This window comes from Notechis scutatus, chromosome 1 (assembly GCF_049901735.1).
Source record: "Notechis scutatus isolate UNSWTSFEM ecotype Mainland chromosome 1, rNotScu1.2, whole genome shotgun sequence".
Classification (NCBI taxonomy): Eukaryota; Metazoa; Chordata; class Lepidosauria; order Squamata; family Elapidae; genus Notechis; species Notechis scutatus.
This window is the reverse complement of record NC_142009.1, coordinates 336,418,449-336,435,568: the sequence shown is the minus strand read 5'-3', so window position 1 is coordinate 336,435,568 and position 17,120 is coordinate 336,418,449.

Genomic DNA, 17,120 nt, shown 5'->3' with positions numbered 1-17,120 from the left:
ATGACCTACAGGGTCCCTTCCAACTCTGATTATCTGTTATCATCTGTGGTCGTACGTCGAGGGCCCACCCATCTATTCACTTTTAAAGAATCTTCTGCACGAAGAAGACGTGAATCCTTCCTCTTGATATTTCTTTTCCTCTTATGCAACTCTTTGAGTAGCAGGCCTGGAAGACCGCACCATGGAGAAACAACCCTCACACACACTCACACACCTGTCAACATCGCAGCAAAACATTTCCTGCCCTGTTGAGTTTTCAATGACGCCAGCCGCCCTGGCTCGGTTTTTCCCTGGACCACGTTGCAAATAATAAACTTTTCCAAGAGGTTGACAAACAAGACCGACAGCTCCGCAAGTGGAGCGTCCCTCCCTGTCCAGGTTTCCGCCTCTGGCTTGGTCCCTCGCCTGCAGTGTGGTTGTTGGTTCATCACAAGGGTTGTGACACCAGCTGGGTTGCCAGCTGCTCCTTCCTATGAAGGCCTCTGGGGACAAAAAATCAAGCTGGAATTCCTGCCGCTGGTCTTCCCGATTTCCTGATTTCTGTGTTTAAACTTGCAAGACAAAGGATGTGTTGGATACGGAGCCTAAGAAATGCAGACTTCAACTCCCAGAGTTCCCTTGTCCACGCAGGAGAATTCTGGGAGTTGAAGTCCCCTTGCCACGCTTGTGAGCTATCCACTTCCCCTAGGTCCGTGATGGTGAACTTATGGCACGCATGTTGGAAGTGGCACGCAGAGCCGGTTCTGCTGGCACACTAGAGGTCCCCCGGAAGAGCCCCACTGTGCATGCAGTGCGCCCCCCACCAGCCAATGGATTGTCAGGAGATGCGCAGAGGTGTGCAGCACATGAGGCTTGTGCGTGCATGCGCAGAGGTGCGCGGTGCATGCGCGCATGGGCACTCACTTTCGACACGCAACGAGGAAAAGGTTAGCCATCACCGCCCGAAGCCAGTGTGTGCCTGAAAGCATGATCCAAGGACTCCCGGGTCCAACCAGGCTACAGATTCACTTAACAACCACGCCGATTCATTTAATGTCCATCGCCAAAAAAGGTCATAACATCCAGCCCAACACACAACCAGTCTTTATTTTATGTGCTATAACCGGGATGGTCCTGGAAGCATGATCCACAGATCTCGGGATTTGCAACTGGGGTTGCAAATTCACTGAACAACCATGATTCACTGAATGGCCGGTGCAAAAGCAAAAAGGTCATAAAACCCAGTCTAACGCATGACCAGCTTATTTGATGACCGTCACATGTTACAACCATGATGGGCAGGCTCCGTTCTGGGAATTGACGTTGCCAAGGTTGGGAAACACTGCCCTAGTTATTTTAAGGCAGACTGCTCTTGCGTATGGAGGCTCGTTAGAGGTCATTAGATGCTGCCTAGGGGATTCTGGGAGTTGGAAGTCCACCAATTCTCCCAGTTGTCAGACTTGTGAGCTATCCCCTCCCCTAGGCCAGGGTGTTGCTGAAAGCATCATCCAGGGTCCAACCAGGCTGCCGATTCACTTAACAACATGCCAATTCATTTAATGATCAATGCAAAAAAAACAGTCATAAAATCCGATCCAACCCACAACCAGCCTGTTTTATGACCATCTTATGCTATAGCCATGATGGGGAACCTCATTCCGGGAGTTGATGAGTCCAAGGTTGGGAAACATTGCCCTGTTTATTTCAAGACAGACTGCTCTTGAATATGGAAGCTCCTCCAAGGTAGTTAAATGCTGGGCTGGGAATTCTGGGAGTTGAAGTCCACCCAGCTTCCAGTTGCCAAGTTTGGGAAATGCCAGGAGTGGGATCTTATCAGTTTGGGCTGATTGGAGTGAACCGATTGCCCCAAAGATCAGCTGTGAGCAAACCGGTTCGCTCCAACGATCAGCTGTTGTGCCCTGTCTGCCCCTGGTCTAGTTCAGGGATCGCCAACCTTTTGGACCTCAGGGACCACAAAAACTCATCATTTTAAATCCCACAGACCAGAGACCCTGGGGAAATCCCCCAAAAGTCTGCAGGAAAATCCCTCACCCCGTTTTCCTACTGATCGATCGTTCTTTATTTGGGATCACAGGATACCGTCTCCAGCTCCGTTCTTGGGGGGAGGAGAGAGAGAAAGAGAGAGAGAGTGAGAGACTTTTGGCTTCATGCAAGGAAAGCAGCAGAAGCAGCAGAAGTCTTTCTTTCTCTCCCCAAAACTCCACCAGAAATGAGTCTTTGTGAGACTTGTCACGCTGGCACAGCCTCTTAGAGTAGGAGGCCTTGCAGAGTCCCAAAGACTCATTTCTGGTGGAGTTTGGGGAGAGAAAGAAAGACTTTGCTGCTTTCTTGCGTGCAGCCCAAAAGCAGAAGAAGGAAGAAGCGGAAAGAAGCAGCCCGGTGGCCAGGCAAGGCACGTGGGGCAAGTGGGGCAAGTTCCCCCCTCTGCCCTTTCCCCCCTCCCCTCACTACCTCATGTTGTTTGCAATGCAAGTGAAGCAAACCTTGTGTTACCGTGGGCCATGGGGGTGGTGCATAGCCTGGATTAATTGCTTTGGGTGGGGGGGCGACATTTCTCTGTGGAGCACCAAAATTTTCTCGGGCACCACCAAGGGTCCCTGGCCCACCGGTTGGCAACCACTGTTCCAGTCTGGGCTTTATATCTGGGTTTTCCAGCTCAGCTAATTCGGCGTTCAGAGTGCGCACGCCACAAAGCGTGTGCGCTTACCGAACTGGTTAGTTATACCAGTTGAATTCCACCCCTGGGAAACGCTACTAGCCTTATTTTTGAGGCTGAATGTTCTTGAATATGGAGGTTCGTTAGAGGTCATTAGATGCTGCCTAGGACAGTGATCCCCAACCTTTTTACGCCGCGGCCCGGTACCGGCATCAGCTGGGCGCCGCGGCCCGGTGCACGGCATCAGCTGGCGCCGCCATCTTTTTGATGAAAAAGTGCTTCCGGTGAGGTCACCAGAAGCACTTTTCATCAAAAAGATGGCGGGCCAGCATTTCGGTGAGCTTTTCGGGTAGAAATGGCTTTCTTCTTTCCGGGTAGACTGGCGCCGCCATCTTTTTGATGAAACGTGCTTCCGGTGAGCTTTCTACCCGGAAAAGCTCACCGGAAGCACTTTTTCATCAAAAAAAAGATGGCGGCGCCCAGCAAGCCAGCGGCCCGGTAGGAGTTGTTCCGCGGACCGGTGGTTGGGGACCCCTGGCCTAGGAGATTCTGGGAGTTGGACGTCCACCCAGCTTCACACTGACAAGGTTGGGAAATGCGATTCTAATCACTGTTTAAGGCTGAATGGGCTTGAATACGGAGCCTGCTTGGAAGTAATTAAACGCCTCTCTTTGCCTAATCTTCTTTGCATGGCATCTAATTTGCAAATCCCACAAAACAGAGACGGAGTTGGCAAATTGCAAGACGCCAGCGTTCCCGAGTCTGTTGGAGGTGTTGGAAGAGCAATTCCCAGGAATTCTCAGCCAGCATGGCCCCAACGGAGGCAAGTTGGCTTGTGTAAAACCAAGCTGTGGTTTGCTTGGGCTTTAGCCCAAACCACGGGAGGCCTTGTTTTATAAACTGTGGTTCCTCACTAAGCACATTGCATGAATTTAGCTAATTTTGGCTTGATCCATTAAACACAAATTAAACCATAGCTTAGCATAATGTGTGAATTGGACGACTGCCCAATTATCAAGCAATTCTGGAAGATAGAAAAATGTGAAGCTATTTTGGAGGTCACTTAATCAAACTCTCTCTCTCTCTCTCTCTCTCTCTCTCTCTCTCTCTCGTGGCCAGCTACAATTATCCATAATGCTAAGCCATGTTTCATCATCTTCAGATGTCAGTTTAATGACAAACAAACATAGCTAATTGTAGTTTGTGCAGTAAACTAGCATGGCTTAGCATAACAGCCATCACTCTAAGCCATTTTGTATTTTTCCACATGATGTTTTAATGTGAACTATAGCAGCTAATTATAGTTTATGCACTAAACTAGCATGGCTTAGCTCAACAGTTGTCCATCGTCTAAGCCATGTTGTGTTTTCTCCAGATATTGGTTTAGTGTGAAATACAAAAAACAACTAATTATAGTTCATGCAATAAACTCGTATGACTTAGCCTAAGAATTATCCAATGTGACTAAGCCACAGTGTCTTCTATAGATGTCAGTTTAGTGCAAAGTAGAAACCCAGCTAATTATGGTTTAATGCAGTAAACTAATATGGCTTTGCCAAACAATAACCATCATGCTAAGCTACTTTGTGTCTTCTCCAAATGTTGGCTTAATGTGAAACAGAAAAAAACATAACTAATTATAGTTTATGCAGGAAACTAGTATGACTTAGCCTAAGAATTATTATCATTCTTTAGATGTCAGTTTAGTGCAAAGTAGAAACCCAGCTAATTATGGTTTAATGCAGTCAACTACATTACGTAGCGTGGCTTGGCACAATTTTTGAAACTGAGTCCTCAACCAGAAGCTGTTCAGGGCCAGTTCAGCTCCCAGCCTGCATTTGACCACCATCAAAACCACTGTACATCCAAATGCCCACAGCTACCCACTGGAGGGTTTATTATTTCCAGCGCTTTAATGTCACAATTGTGTTCCGATGTGGGTTTGCAGGAATGCTCATTTGCCGATGTAAGATTGTCCAGAAAGCCTTTCTCCGAATGGACAGCATGCCAAGGCATCCTACACCAACTGTGCTTGGCTGGGTGCCCATCCAGTATTTTGACCTTTTTTTTTGCATTTCTTTGTCTTGCTTGAAACGCTACAGCTCAGGGTAGACGGGGATCCCTGGGTGATCAACCAGATTTCCAGGGGGGCGGGGAAGCTTAAAAACAAGGAAAAAATTTCCCCATGTTGTGGCCCACCAGCGGCCAGCAGAGCTGGCAGCAGACTTGGACAGCGACGTTGGGGAGGAACACGGGCCAGTCCTGGAGTCTGGGGAAGGCTCAGACGAGGGCGCTGCGTCGGAGGCAGAGATGGGGCCAAGGCTGTCTGACAGTTATCAGCTGCCTTCAGAGTCGGAGATCAGTGGGGCAGAAGAACAGCTGGAGCCTGTTCCCAGTGTGCCCATGCACAGAGCTGCCAGGAGAAGGGAACACTAAGGAACAAGGATCGACTCGGGAGTAAAGGCTCAGGTGGATGGTGAATGGCCCCTCCCAGAGAGAATAAAAGAGGAACGAAAGGGGAGTGGCGTTTGCAGGAGACAATTAGTTCAATTAATTAAAGTGAAGATCTGATCCTGACTCGTGGCCATGCATGGTCTGCTACAGTGTGGCATCTGGGAGATATCGGCCTGGCAACTCTCCAAGCCTGATAAAGGTCTGTAATGGTGGAATCTCATGAAAGACTGTTTGCCGGGACTTTGCTGGGGAGGAATTCACTGTAAACTAAATAAAAGGGGTTTTTATCAGGATGAAGAGTAGGCTTTGTGCTTTTGGGGAGCCTAGGTCAGAACACCCCAAACTTTGGGAGAAACACCCATGTTGTTGCTGCCGCACTGTCTTACATCAGGGTTGTCCATCTCGGCCACTTTCAGACGTGCGGACTTTTGACTCCCAGAATCCTATGCTGGCTGGGGAATTCTGGGAGTTGAAGTCCACAAAGGTTGGACTTGCGGTGTTGTGTGCGTGGCTGCTGATACGAGGTCCTCGGCTTACGACTGCAAGCGAGCCCAACATTGATGTTACTAAGGGTCGTGGTTCATCAGCAGACTGTGCTGACGGCAGCAGAATTGAGCAGTGGGGAAGAACAGGGACCAGTCCGGGAGTCTGGAGATGGGGCCAGGACCATCTGGGAGTGGGGTGCTGCAGAGCTCCAGAGGCTCTAGAGTCTGGCAGCAGCGAGGCAGAGGAACAAGGGGAGCCTGTTCCCAGTGTGCGTGTGCACAGAGCTGCTAGAAGGCAAGAACAGCTGAGACAAAAGGGGTGACTCGGGAGTAAGTCTGGGAGGTGATTGCCCCTCCCCTGAGGTATAAAGGAGGTGCAAAGGTAGAGAAACCTTTGCAGGAAGCAAGGTCATTCACTCTGTTTGGATTAAACCTTGAAGCTCTGTGTGGACTTTGTACTTCGGTTGATTTTTTTTTACAGTTCATTTGGCACTTTAGTTGTTGGCAGCAATTCAAAGGAGAGAAAGGTGGGTGCTTATCCCGAGGGACTGTTTGGGACTCATTACGGGCTGGGAATGCACATCATTCCCAGCGTTGAAATAAAACAAGAGTTGTTTTAACTAAGCGTGTGCTTAATTACGGTCTCAGGAAGCCTCGGTCAGAACACTAAGTGAGACCTTTCTCAAGGGAGCTTTGGCCTGCTTTATGGCCTTCCTTGCCACCGCTGTTAAGTGAATCAACTGCAGTTCTTAAGTTAGTCACACCGTTGTTAAGAGAATCTGGCTTCCCCATTGACTTCGCTCATCAGAAGTTCGCAAACAGGATCACGTGACCTTGGAATACGGCAACCATTGTAAACATGGACTACAGGGAGTCCTCGACTTATGATGGTTCATTTAGTGACCATTTGAAGGGCAAAAGAGTGACTTACAACCGTTTTTCATGCTTACCACCATTGCAACATCCCCACACAGTCACGCGATTAAAATCCGGATGATTGGCAACTGACTCATATTTATGAGGGTTGCAGTGTTCCTGGGGTCATGTGATCCCCTTTTGCGACCGTCTGACAAGCCAAATCCATGGGGGGGAATCCAGATTCCCTTAACAACCGTGTTACGAATTTAACAAGTGCAGCACTTCACTTATCAATGGTGGCAAGAAAGGTCGTAAAATGGGGCAAAACCCATTTTTAAGAGCCTCGATGGCCCAGTGGTTAGAGTGCAGTACTGCAGGCTACTTCTGCTGACTGCCAGCTGCCTGCCAATTGGCAGTTCAAATCCCATCAGGCTCAAGGTTGACTCAGCCTTCCGTCCTTATGAGGTGGGTAAAATGAGGATCCAGATTGTTGGGGGCGATGAGGCTGACTCTGTAAACCACTTAGAGAGGGCTTACAGCACTATGAAGCAGTATATAAGTCTAAGTGCTATTGCTATCCTCTCTCTATCATACCTCTATCTCTCTATCACTCTATCATTCTATCATATCTATATCTGTCTATATCATCTATCTTATATCTATATGTCTATCTTCTACCATATCTCTATTTGTCTGTCAATCTTATCTATCTCTATCTATCTATCTATCTATCTATCTATCTATCTATCTATCTATCTATCTATCTATCTATCTATCTATCTATCTATCTATCTATGCCTATCTACCTATCTACCTATTCTATGTTCTATCTATCTATCTATCTATCTATCTATCTATCTATCTATCAATATCATCCATCCAGGGGTGGGTTTCTACCGGTTCTGTCCACCTCTGTAGAACCAGTAGCTCTGAAGAGCAGCAGACATAGAACCGGTTCTATGTCTGCTGATGTTTTTGCCCACCTGCCCACCCGAGTTCTTACCTGATCTTTATTTCCTGATATTTGAACTTCAGCTGCCGAACGAGGCACAGCTGCAGTTTAAAAAGTGGGAAAAGAGGGCTGTTTCAAAGGCTCTGCACCCAGCATGCTGATGACGATTTACAGCTGCACCCAGCATGCTGATGACGATTTACAGGTGCGCGGCTCCCAGCGTGCAGGGAAGCTCGTAAATCCCGAACCAGTAGTTAACCCTGTCGTATCCCACCCCTGCATCTATCTCTATGTGGTGGTGCAGTGGTTAGAGTGCAGTACTGCAAGCTACTTCTGCTGCCGGCTGCCTGAAATTTGGCAGTTCAAATCCCACCAGACTCAAGCGCTCTCTCTCTCTCTCTCTCTCTCTCCTCTCTCTCTCTCTCTCTCTCTCTCCTATCTTTCTACCATATCTATATCTGTATGTCTATCTTGTATCTTATCTATATCTTTCTATCTATTCTATCTATCTATCTATCTATCTATCTATCTAATCTATCAATATAATTGTCTCTATGTGGTGGCATGTTGCTTAGAATGCAGTACTGCAGGGCTACTTCTGCTGGTTGCTGGCTGCCTTCAATTTGGCAGTTCGAATCTCACCAGGCTCAAGGTTGACTTGTCCTTCCGTCCTTCTGAGGTGGGTAAAATGAGGACCCAGATTGTTGGGGGCCAGAGGCTGACTCTGTAAAACCGCTTAGAGAAGGGCTATATAGCACTATGAAGCAGTATAAGTGCTATTGTTCTCCTCTATCCAGGTGTGGCCTACTACCGGTTTGCCCCGGTTCGGGCGAACCAGTAGTTACAGCCACGTTTTGGCCCCGCCCACCTGCCCCTGCCCTATTCTGTCCTTTATTTCCAGGGTTTTCAGCCTAGCTGGTTGGCGCAGCGCAGAGGATTTACTCACCAGGACCGCAGCAGAAGGTAAGTTTTAGAGCTGAAAAATCAGCATTTTTCCAATGCTGCGTGGGGGCAAAGTGAGCATTTGGCGCACGTGCACACTCACCGAACCGTTTGTTACACTGGTTGAATTGCACCCCTGCCCAGACAGCTCAGAAATGAGCCTCGTCTACATCACAGCTAAGCCAGATCTAGGAAGACGGGAAAACGGAAGCAAACAAACCAGAATAGACTGAAGTGTTGTGGTTGTTGCCAGAGGTATCTGCACAGGGTGATTGCATCAGCCAAGAAAGGGTGCAATTATATACAAGCAGATTGAAAAAAAAAAAAAGTAAAGTAGGAAGAGCCTCCACTGTACCATCCAGGTTTACAATTTGGATTGATTGCTTTTCTTAAACCCACATCCTGCGGGCTTTCCTGGTGGCTGTTGACGGTTTGAGCCTGCCCAAAAATTGAGTGCTTGGATGCACAAAACATCAGTTGCAGAGAAGAGCACTTAGGCACGCCCCTTACAGACCTCTTAGGAACAGGGGTGAGGTCAATAGTGGATAGTTTGAGGTTAAAGGAGTGGGGGTTTAGAGGGTGTAACAACAGAGTCAGATAGTGGATTCCAGACATTGACCACTCTGTTGCCGAAGTCGTACTTTCTGCAATCAAGTATGGAGCGGTTTACCTTGAGTTTGTATCTGTTGTGTGCTCTTATATTGTTGAGGTTGAAGATGAAGTAGTCATTGATGAGTTGGACATTGTAAGCAGATAATTTTGTGTACTATGCTTAAGTCCAACTGTAGGCGGCATAGTTCAAGGTTGTCCAAGCCAAAAATTTCAAGCCTCATAGTGTAGGGCAGTGGCCCACAACCGTTTTTGTCCCACAGCCTGGTACCGGCATCACAAAATGATCCACGGCCCGGTACCGGCATCAGCACGCACGACCAAGGCAAGGCAAGCCGAGTGACTGGCCAGCCAGTCGTCCCCCGCTTCTCCCCGCCACCTTCAACTCCTCCTTTGTACCTTTGTCGATGGGCTTTTCGGGCTCTTTCTTAATCTCCTCCTAACGCGAGACTCCACTGCCATTGGGACGGCTCTTCGTTCGAAGCTGCTTTCCCCCCTCGATGAAACTAAGGCGTGAGGATTCAGCACCCAAACACCGCTTTCCAACCAACGGCCGAGAAGCTCACCTGGAAGCACTTTCTCAAGCGCCGTCAAAACAAGATGGCGGCGCCCACTTCTTTGCAGCCCGGTAAAAAATGCTCCACGGACCGGTCCTGGTCCGGGGCCCGGTGGTTGGGGACCCCTGGTGTAGGGTATTCTGTTGCGAGCAGAGGAGTGGAGGACTCTTCCAGTGAAATACTTCTGGACTCGCTCGATTGTATCAATTAATGATATACAGTGCAGATTCCAGACAGATGAGCTGTATTCGAGTATTGGTCTAGCAAAGGTTTTGTATACCCTAGTTAGCAATTCAATATCTCCAGAGGAGAAGCTTCGTAAGATTAGATTTACAACTCTTAATGCCTTTTTGGCAATGCTGTTACAGTGAGCTCTGGCACATTAGATATGAGTACTCCGAGGTCCTTGACAGAGTGAGGGTCGTCAACGAAATCATATCCGCTTAGCTTGTATTTGGTGTACTGATATATATATTTTATTTTAACCAATGTGTAGGACAGAGCATCTAGACCTGTGATGGCGAACCTATGGCATGCTTGTCACAGGTGGCACACAGGGCCATTTGTGCCAGCATGCGAGCTGCAGGCAAACTTACCTCACTGGGCATGCGTGCTCCTCAGAGCTCATTTTCGGCCACTTTGAGGCCTTTTTCGGCCTCCCAAAGGCTTGAAGAAGGCTTCTGCAGGTCTTGCAGGCCGAAAATTAGCCCTGTTTTGTCACTTCCTGTTTTTTTCCAAAAATACCGGAAGTGATGAAACGGCCTAGTTTTCAGCCTGCAAAGCCTGCAGAAGCCTTCCTCAAGCCTCTGGGAGGCTGAAAAGGCCTCAAACCAGCCGAAAATCAGCTGTGAGGCGCAGTGCAGGTAAGGGGGCGGCCGGGGTGGTGGTGTAGATGGATGGGGATTGCGTGCGCACGCGTAGGGCCTTCTGGATGCTGGCACAGGATCGTGAGCGTGCAAGTGTGCGCACCATTTTTTGGCACAGGAGCCCCAAAAGGTAAGCCACCACTGATCTAGACTGAATGTGGACTCCGAATAAAACTGGCCAGTTCCACAAAAAAAAGACGCTCCCAGATTCCTCCTGCTTTTGCTTTCGCGCTCTGGGCAAACGTAGGATTTGGTTTTGCCATCTGCAGAGACCAATCCAGATTAGAGGGCTCTCCAACTACAGAGATTAAATCCTAAGGGCTGACTTGCATTCTTTCTCCCCTGCTCCTCCTTCTCTTCCAGCGTGTGGGTGGGTACGAGATCGGGCATTCTTTCTCTTGGCATTAAGTTTGCACTTCAACAACCAATAAGCTTAATAGCCCGGAGCGGGCAGGGTTGTAACTGTTTAAACAACTACACAAAAACCAGGCCATCTGCCCTTCGCACTAATTTCTGTAAAGAATAATAAAAAGAGAGAGAAAACATTCACCAAACAAGCTCCCTGCCAGCTTTTCAAAGAACTGAAGTCATCCCAGAGAGGAAAAAATATACATTTCTTTTTGGGCGGCACTTTCCCCAGGATTTTCGGTTTTACCAAATTGGGACAAAAACCTTTGGGAGGGTTGTGCCAAGATCTTCATGTCTGTTTAGGGGGTGGGTGGGAGGCGATTTATTTACCCAGAAGAGCTAACAAGTGAGCTCATAAACGCTTACATTTCAAAACATCGCCTACATAAATGAGTGATGGCAACCCTTTTCGTTGTGGTGTGCTGAAAGTGCGTGCAGGGGCACCCACATTAAAATGGGGGGCCCCCTGTGCATGCATGCACAACACCTCCGCTCCCTTACCTGTACTGCACAGGTGCGCACCTCCCAGCTGATTTTTGGCCCATTCGAGGCTATTTTCACCCTCCTGGAGGCTCGAAGGAAACCTCTGGAATTCGGGAGGCTGAAAACGGCCCATTTTGGCACTTCGACAAGTCAATTCATTGCACTCAGCTTAACCATGGCTTACTGGACAATAAACACAGATTAATCTACAGCCCATGGAGTCCATGTTGGAGACCCACCTCCCAACCCATTTTTGCAGCTTCCCCAGTCTGCAAAAAATGTATTAGCGATAAATAAAAATTGAAATGTATGTCCCAAAGGTGTTTTTTTTTTTTTTTTTTCAAGAGGCAACTGGATTATTATTTTTTTCTCCTCCAAGAAACTTCTTCAGCTCCGACTGGATGGTGGGAGAACGGAAGGATTTATACTCCTTGCAGATAGCTGGTCCTTTGCATTTTTGGGGGAGAGTCTTCGAGGCCAGCTGGAGGTTTAATCTGTGTCCTCAGGGTTACCTGAGTGGTGCAAATGGGCGTGGAGTTGTCTTGGAACTGCTGAAAGGGCAGATGGGGAAACAAAATTGTTTCATTCCTCCAAGTGGTCTCAACAACCCTCTAAAAGGATGCAAATGATCCGCTGTCTGCAAGGAGTATAAATCCTTCCGTTCCCTGACCATCTGGTCAGAGTGGAAGAAGCTTCTTGGATGAGAAGTAAAAACATCTTCTAAAGACAAAACCAGAAAGTCCAGTTGCCTCTTTGAAAAAAACCCGCATGGGCTTTGATCCGTTCAGAACCGGGCCGGGGAAGCGGTGGGGCAAGATGCATGCGACCACGGAGCTCCAATTGTGCAAGGGGGCAGCTGCGTTTACCTGCCGCTCACACGAATGGAGTTGCACACTAGTGCTCACACACGCACACGGAGCCATTCCCTCCCCCCGTCCCTTACTGGTCCCACAAAGCTGGCGAATGGTGCATTCAAAGTGTCCCCCTGAAAGGGGATCGAAATATTGACATAAAGGGTGGCACACAAATCTGTTTGATTACGTTGCCTGTTTTGAAATGAACATTTCGGCTCATCTACTATGAGGAACAGAAATCACACATTATAGGACTGATGGAGAACCTATGGCACGCGTGCCAGAGGTGGCACACAAAACCCTCTCAGTGGACATGCACACCATCACCAGATGCTCTTCTGGTTTCTGGCACACACCTGCACTCCAGACAGCTGGTTTTTGTGGGCGCCAGAGTGCTGGAAAACAGCCCAAAAAATGGTCTGAAAATGCCCCAAAACAGGTTGTTTTCCAGATTGTTTTCAGGGCATTTTGGGGGCCATTTCATGCTGTTTTTCATGCCAAAAATGGCTTGAAAATAGCCACAAATCAGCCCGGAAAATGCCCCCAAAACAGGTTGTTTTCCAGGCTGTTTTCAGACCTGTTTTGGGGCCATTTCAGGCTGTTTTTTGGTGCCAAAAACGGCCTGAAAATGGCCCTGAAATCGGCCTCAAAAATGGCCAAAAACAGGCCGTTTTCAGGCCAAACACAGCCTGAAAACAGCCTGAAAAATGGTCCCCAAAACAGCCAAAATACAGGCATGCATGCACCAGCCAGTTGGTCTTCGGTTTTCCGGTGCTCTGGGCACTCGGTGGCAAAAAGGTTCGCCATCCCTGATATTGGTCGTTCCCCCAACTTACGACCGTTCGTTTAATGCTCTCTGGCTATCAGTCCTGAGGGCGGCTACAGGTAGACCTCAACTTACCACAGTTTGTTTAATAACCGTTCGAAGTGACAACGGCACTGAAAAAAGGGACGTACGATCCATTTTCACACTTCTGACCGTTGCCGCATGATCCAAATTGAGCTGCTTGGCCACCGACTCATATTTACGATGTCCGTAGTGCCCCGGGGGGGGGGGTCACGTGATCCCCTTTGGCAACCTTCTGACCATCCAGATTCACTCAACAACCTTGACACTAACTTAACGACGACAGTCAGGGATGGGCTGCTAGCGATTTGCTCCGGTTTGGGCGAACTGGTACCAAACCGGTAGCTAATTTTAAGGCTGGTTCAGTGAACTGGCAAATCCCACCCCTGGCTGGCCACACCCACCCCACCCGCCCAGGAGTCCCCATCTGGCCCGTTTTGGATCCCAGGTAAGTACAGGGCCTGCATGGAGGCTTGGGGAGGGTGAAAAATGGGCCTCCCTGAGGCTCTAAAGGGCCAGAAATGGGCCCGTTTCCGGCCTCAGAGCGCCTCCGGAGTCCAGGGAGGGTGAAAATGACCCCCATACTGGCCGTGGTGCAGGATGCTGACTAGGCCATGCCCACCCGAGCCAGGTCCACCCAGCAACTGGACAGAGAACCCCCTGCTACAATTTTGGAAGCCCACCCCTGACGGCAGTGATTGGCATAACCATGGCAGCCAGAAAGGTCATAAGATAGGGCTCAATTGTGGCCGTTAAGTTGAAGACTGCCCCTATCTGCCTTTTTGTGGATTTTCGTTCCCTCAACCATGCTTTATTAGGGGAAAAGGAAAAAAAAAATCACAACACAAGTGTTTCGCCCTGGTCTCCAAGGCAAACTTTGGAAGGCAAAGCTGCGGAAGGCAAAGTCGAAACGGAGCAGAGGTCTCCTCGTTCACCGTCAAGGTGGTTACGATCGTATTGTCGACATTGCAAACGCCCCGCTGTGCTCCCAACTTCACACTGGCATGTGTTAAGTTTGTTGAGGATGGCCTTTGGCACTCTGCCAACGGGCTGAAATCCAAAGCTTTTTTTAAAAATTAACAACTTCCCATCTTAAAGCATGCTGGCTGGGGAATTCTGGGAGTTGAAGTCCATATATGGTGGCTGGGGAATTCTGGGAATTGAAGTCCAACCGGAACAATTAGAACAATTAACTAGTGGAACAACTTGTCTCCAGAAGTTGTGAATGCTCCAACACTGGAAGTTTTTAAGAAGAGATGGGATAAACATTTGTCTGAAATGATATAGAGTTTTCTGCCTGAACAGGGACCTCTAAAGTCTCTTCCAACTCTGTTATTCTGTGATTCATCTTAAAGCATTCTGGCTGGGGAATTCTGGGAGTTAAAATCCACCCATCTCAAAGCACGCCAGCTGCAGAATTCTGGGAGTTGAAGCCCATCTCTATTAAAGCATGCTGGCTGGGGAATTCTGGGCGTTGATTTCTACCCATCCTAAATCATAATGGCTGGGGAATTCTGGGAGTCGAAGTCCACCCTTCTTAAAGTGGTCAAGTTTGGAAAACACTGGCCAGGGCACAGAATCAAATTACAGTGAGAGATTGAATCTAGATGAAAGTTACAAGGGGAAAAACAAAATCCTTTGATTTTTGACATTGAAGGCTGGACAGTCATCTTACAGATGGGGCTTCAGTGCAGCTTTTCTCTCAGATCAGATGGATGCCCTCCAGGTTCCTTCCAACTTGAAGCATTTCCACAGGAGGTCCTGCTGACTGCCAAGCCGACAGAACTGATGGTCGGAAGTAGACATTTGGAGAAGCACGATGGACCTTTAAGTGTCTTCTGAACGCCAGCCACGCTGGGAAGCAAGACCAAGAAAGTCCCACTTGGCCAAAGGAGATCTTTGAAAAGACTGGTGAAAGACTTCCAGAGTTAGGAGGCCCAAGCAGGGATGGGATTCATCCAGTTTAGACCGGTTCGAGCAAACCGGATGTTAAATTTACATCTGGTTCGGCGAGCCGGTAGTTCAGTGGTGGCTAACCATTTTGGGCCCGTGCCAAAAATTGTGCATGCAAGTGTGCCAGCACCCAAAAGGCAATGCGCGCACCCACATGCCCCCCAATGCATCAGTGCATAATCCCCACCCACCCCCTTACCTGCACTGCGCCTCACAGCTGATTTTCGGCCAGTTTGAGGCCTTTTTCAGCCTCCCGGAGGCTGGAGGAAGGCTTCCTCAGGCTTTGCAGGCTGAAAACTAACCCCGTTTCGTCACTTCCGGTATTTTCGGAAAAACAGGAAGTGACAAAACCGGGCTAGTTTTGAGCCTGCAAAGTTTGCCTGTAGCTTGTGCGCCTGCACAAATGGCTCTGTGTGCCACCTGCCACACGCATGCCGTAAGTTCGCCATCACGGCAGTAGTTGATTCGACCGGCTGGCCCCGCCCACCCCTCCCCTCCCAAAAGTCTCCACACGGCTCATTTTGGATGCAGGTAAGTGCAGGGTTGGTGTGGAGGCTCTGGAAGGGCGAAAAGCAGTGCCTTCCGGAAATCCGGAAACGGGCCTGTTTCTGGCTTCCAGAGGGCCTTTGGAGCCTGGGGGAGGCTGTTTTTGCCCTCCCAGAGGCGCGAGGGAAGCCTCCAGACCCTGGGAAATGCAAAAAAAAAACAGCCCTCCCGGAAGTTCCCGGAGGCGACGCCCACCATGGCCACTGGTAGTGAACCGGTTGCTGGGAATTTTGAATCCCACCCCTGGGCCCAACCATTTTAAACCTTTGGTTTAGTTGTTTCCACAGGTGCCTCTTCTATTCTCGAAGAAGACCAGAGTGCAGAAGTGCAGAGAAAAGCAACAAAAAGTGATTAGGGGACAACATATAAACAACGGTTGCTGGAATTGGGTATGTCTCGTTTAATGAAGAAAAGAAGGACTAGAGGGTGACCTTCCAGTTTTTGAGGGGTGGCCACCAAGAAGGAGAGGGGGTCAAGCTATTCTCCAAAGCACCAGAAGGAAAGATCAGAAGCAACAGATGGAAACTAATCCAAGAGAAATCCAACCTAGAACTAAGGAGGAATTTCCTAACAGTGAGAACAATCAACCAGTGGAACTGCTTGCCACCAGAAGTTGTGGGTGCTCCCAACACTGGAAGTTTTAAAGAAGAGATTGGACCACCATTTGTGTGATTTGGTACAGGCTTTCCTTCCTGAGTTGGGGGTTGGACTCGAAGACCTCCAAGGTCCCTTCTCACTTTGTTATGCTGTCATTAGCAAAGACAACACAAGGCTCTGGAAGTAGCTTGCTGTGTAACCTACCTCTTCAGCCCTTTCAGGGTGAAGAGGGAACCCAAATGGGAGGTGAACACCCTCATTATTTAAGATCTCCAGGGGTTTGGTCCCAGGGTGTTGGACGAGAAGACTTCCACAGTTCTCTTCCAACTCTGTCATTCTGTTCTGTTCAGAAGCAAATCTGGAGGTCATCTCCAAGTGTGATCATCAGAGTTGGCCCTGGTTGCCTTCCACCAAAAACCTTTATAAACCCAGGGATGGGATTCTACCAGTTCGCACCTATTCGCTACAACCGGTTGTTAACGTTCTAAGCAGTTCGGAGAACCGGTTGTTAAAGAAATTACTGGTCTAATCCTGTAAGGAAGGCAGGAAGGAAACATTCTGGTGTTGCTTACAGAAACTGCCTCTCCGTTAACCCTTATTACATTCTTGGCAGGACTAGACTTCCTGTCTCAGGAATGTCTCTGGAATTTTTTCCCCCTCCTTTGCTGGTAGTTTGTGTGGAGTGACCAGTCAAAGTTACAATGGCACTGACAAAAGTGACATGACCATTTTTCACACTTACGACTGTTGCAGCATCCCCACGGTCATGAGAGGCCAGGCGAGGAGATGCGTGCCTTGATGTGAGTGATGTTGAGTTGGCCACGCCCAGCCAGTCACATGATCACCAAGCCATGTCCACCCAGTCACATGACCACCAAGCCACGCCCACTACCTAAGCCACACTCTTAGAACTGGTTGTTAAAAAATTTGAATCTCACCTCTGTAACCACCCCCCTTTCGTTCCTTGGAGACAGTGAAGAGAGGACAGTGGGAAAACCCTAAATTGAAACCGTCCACAACTAAAAAAAAACCAAGAACAACCACACACCACAA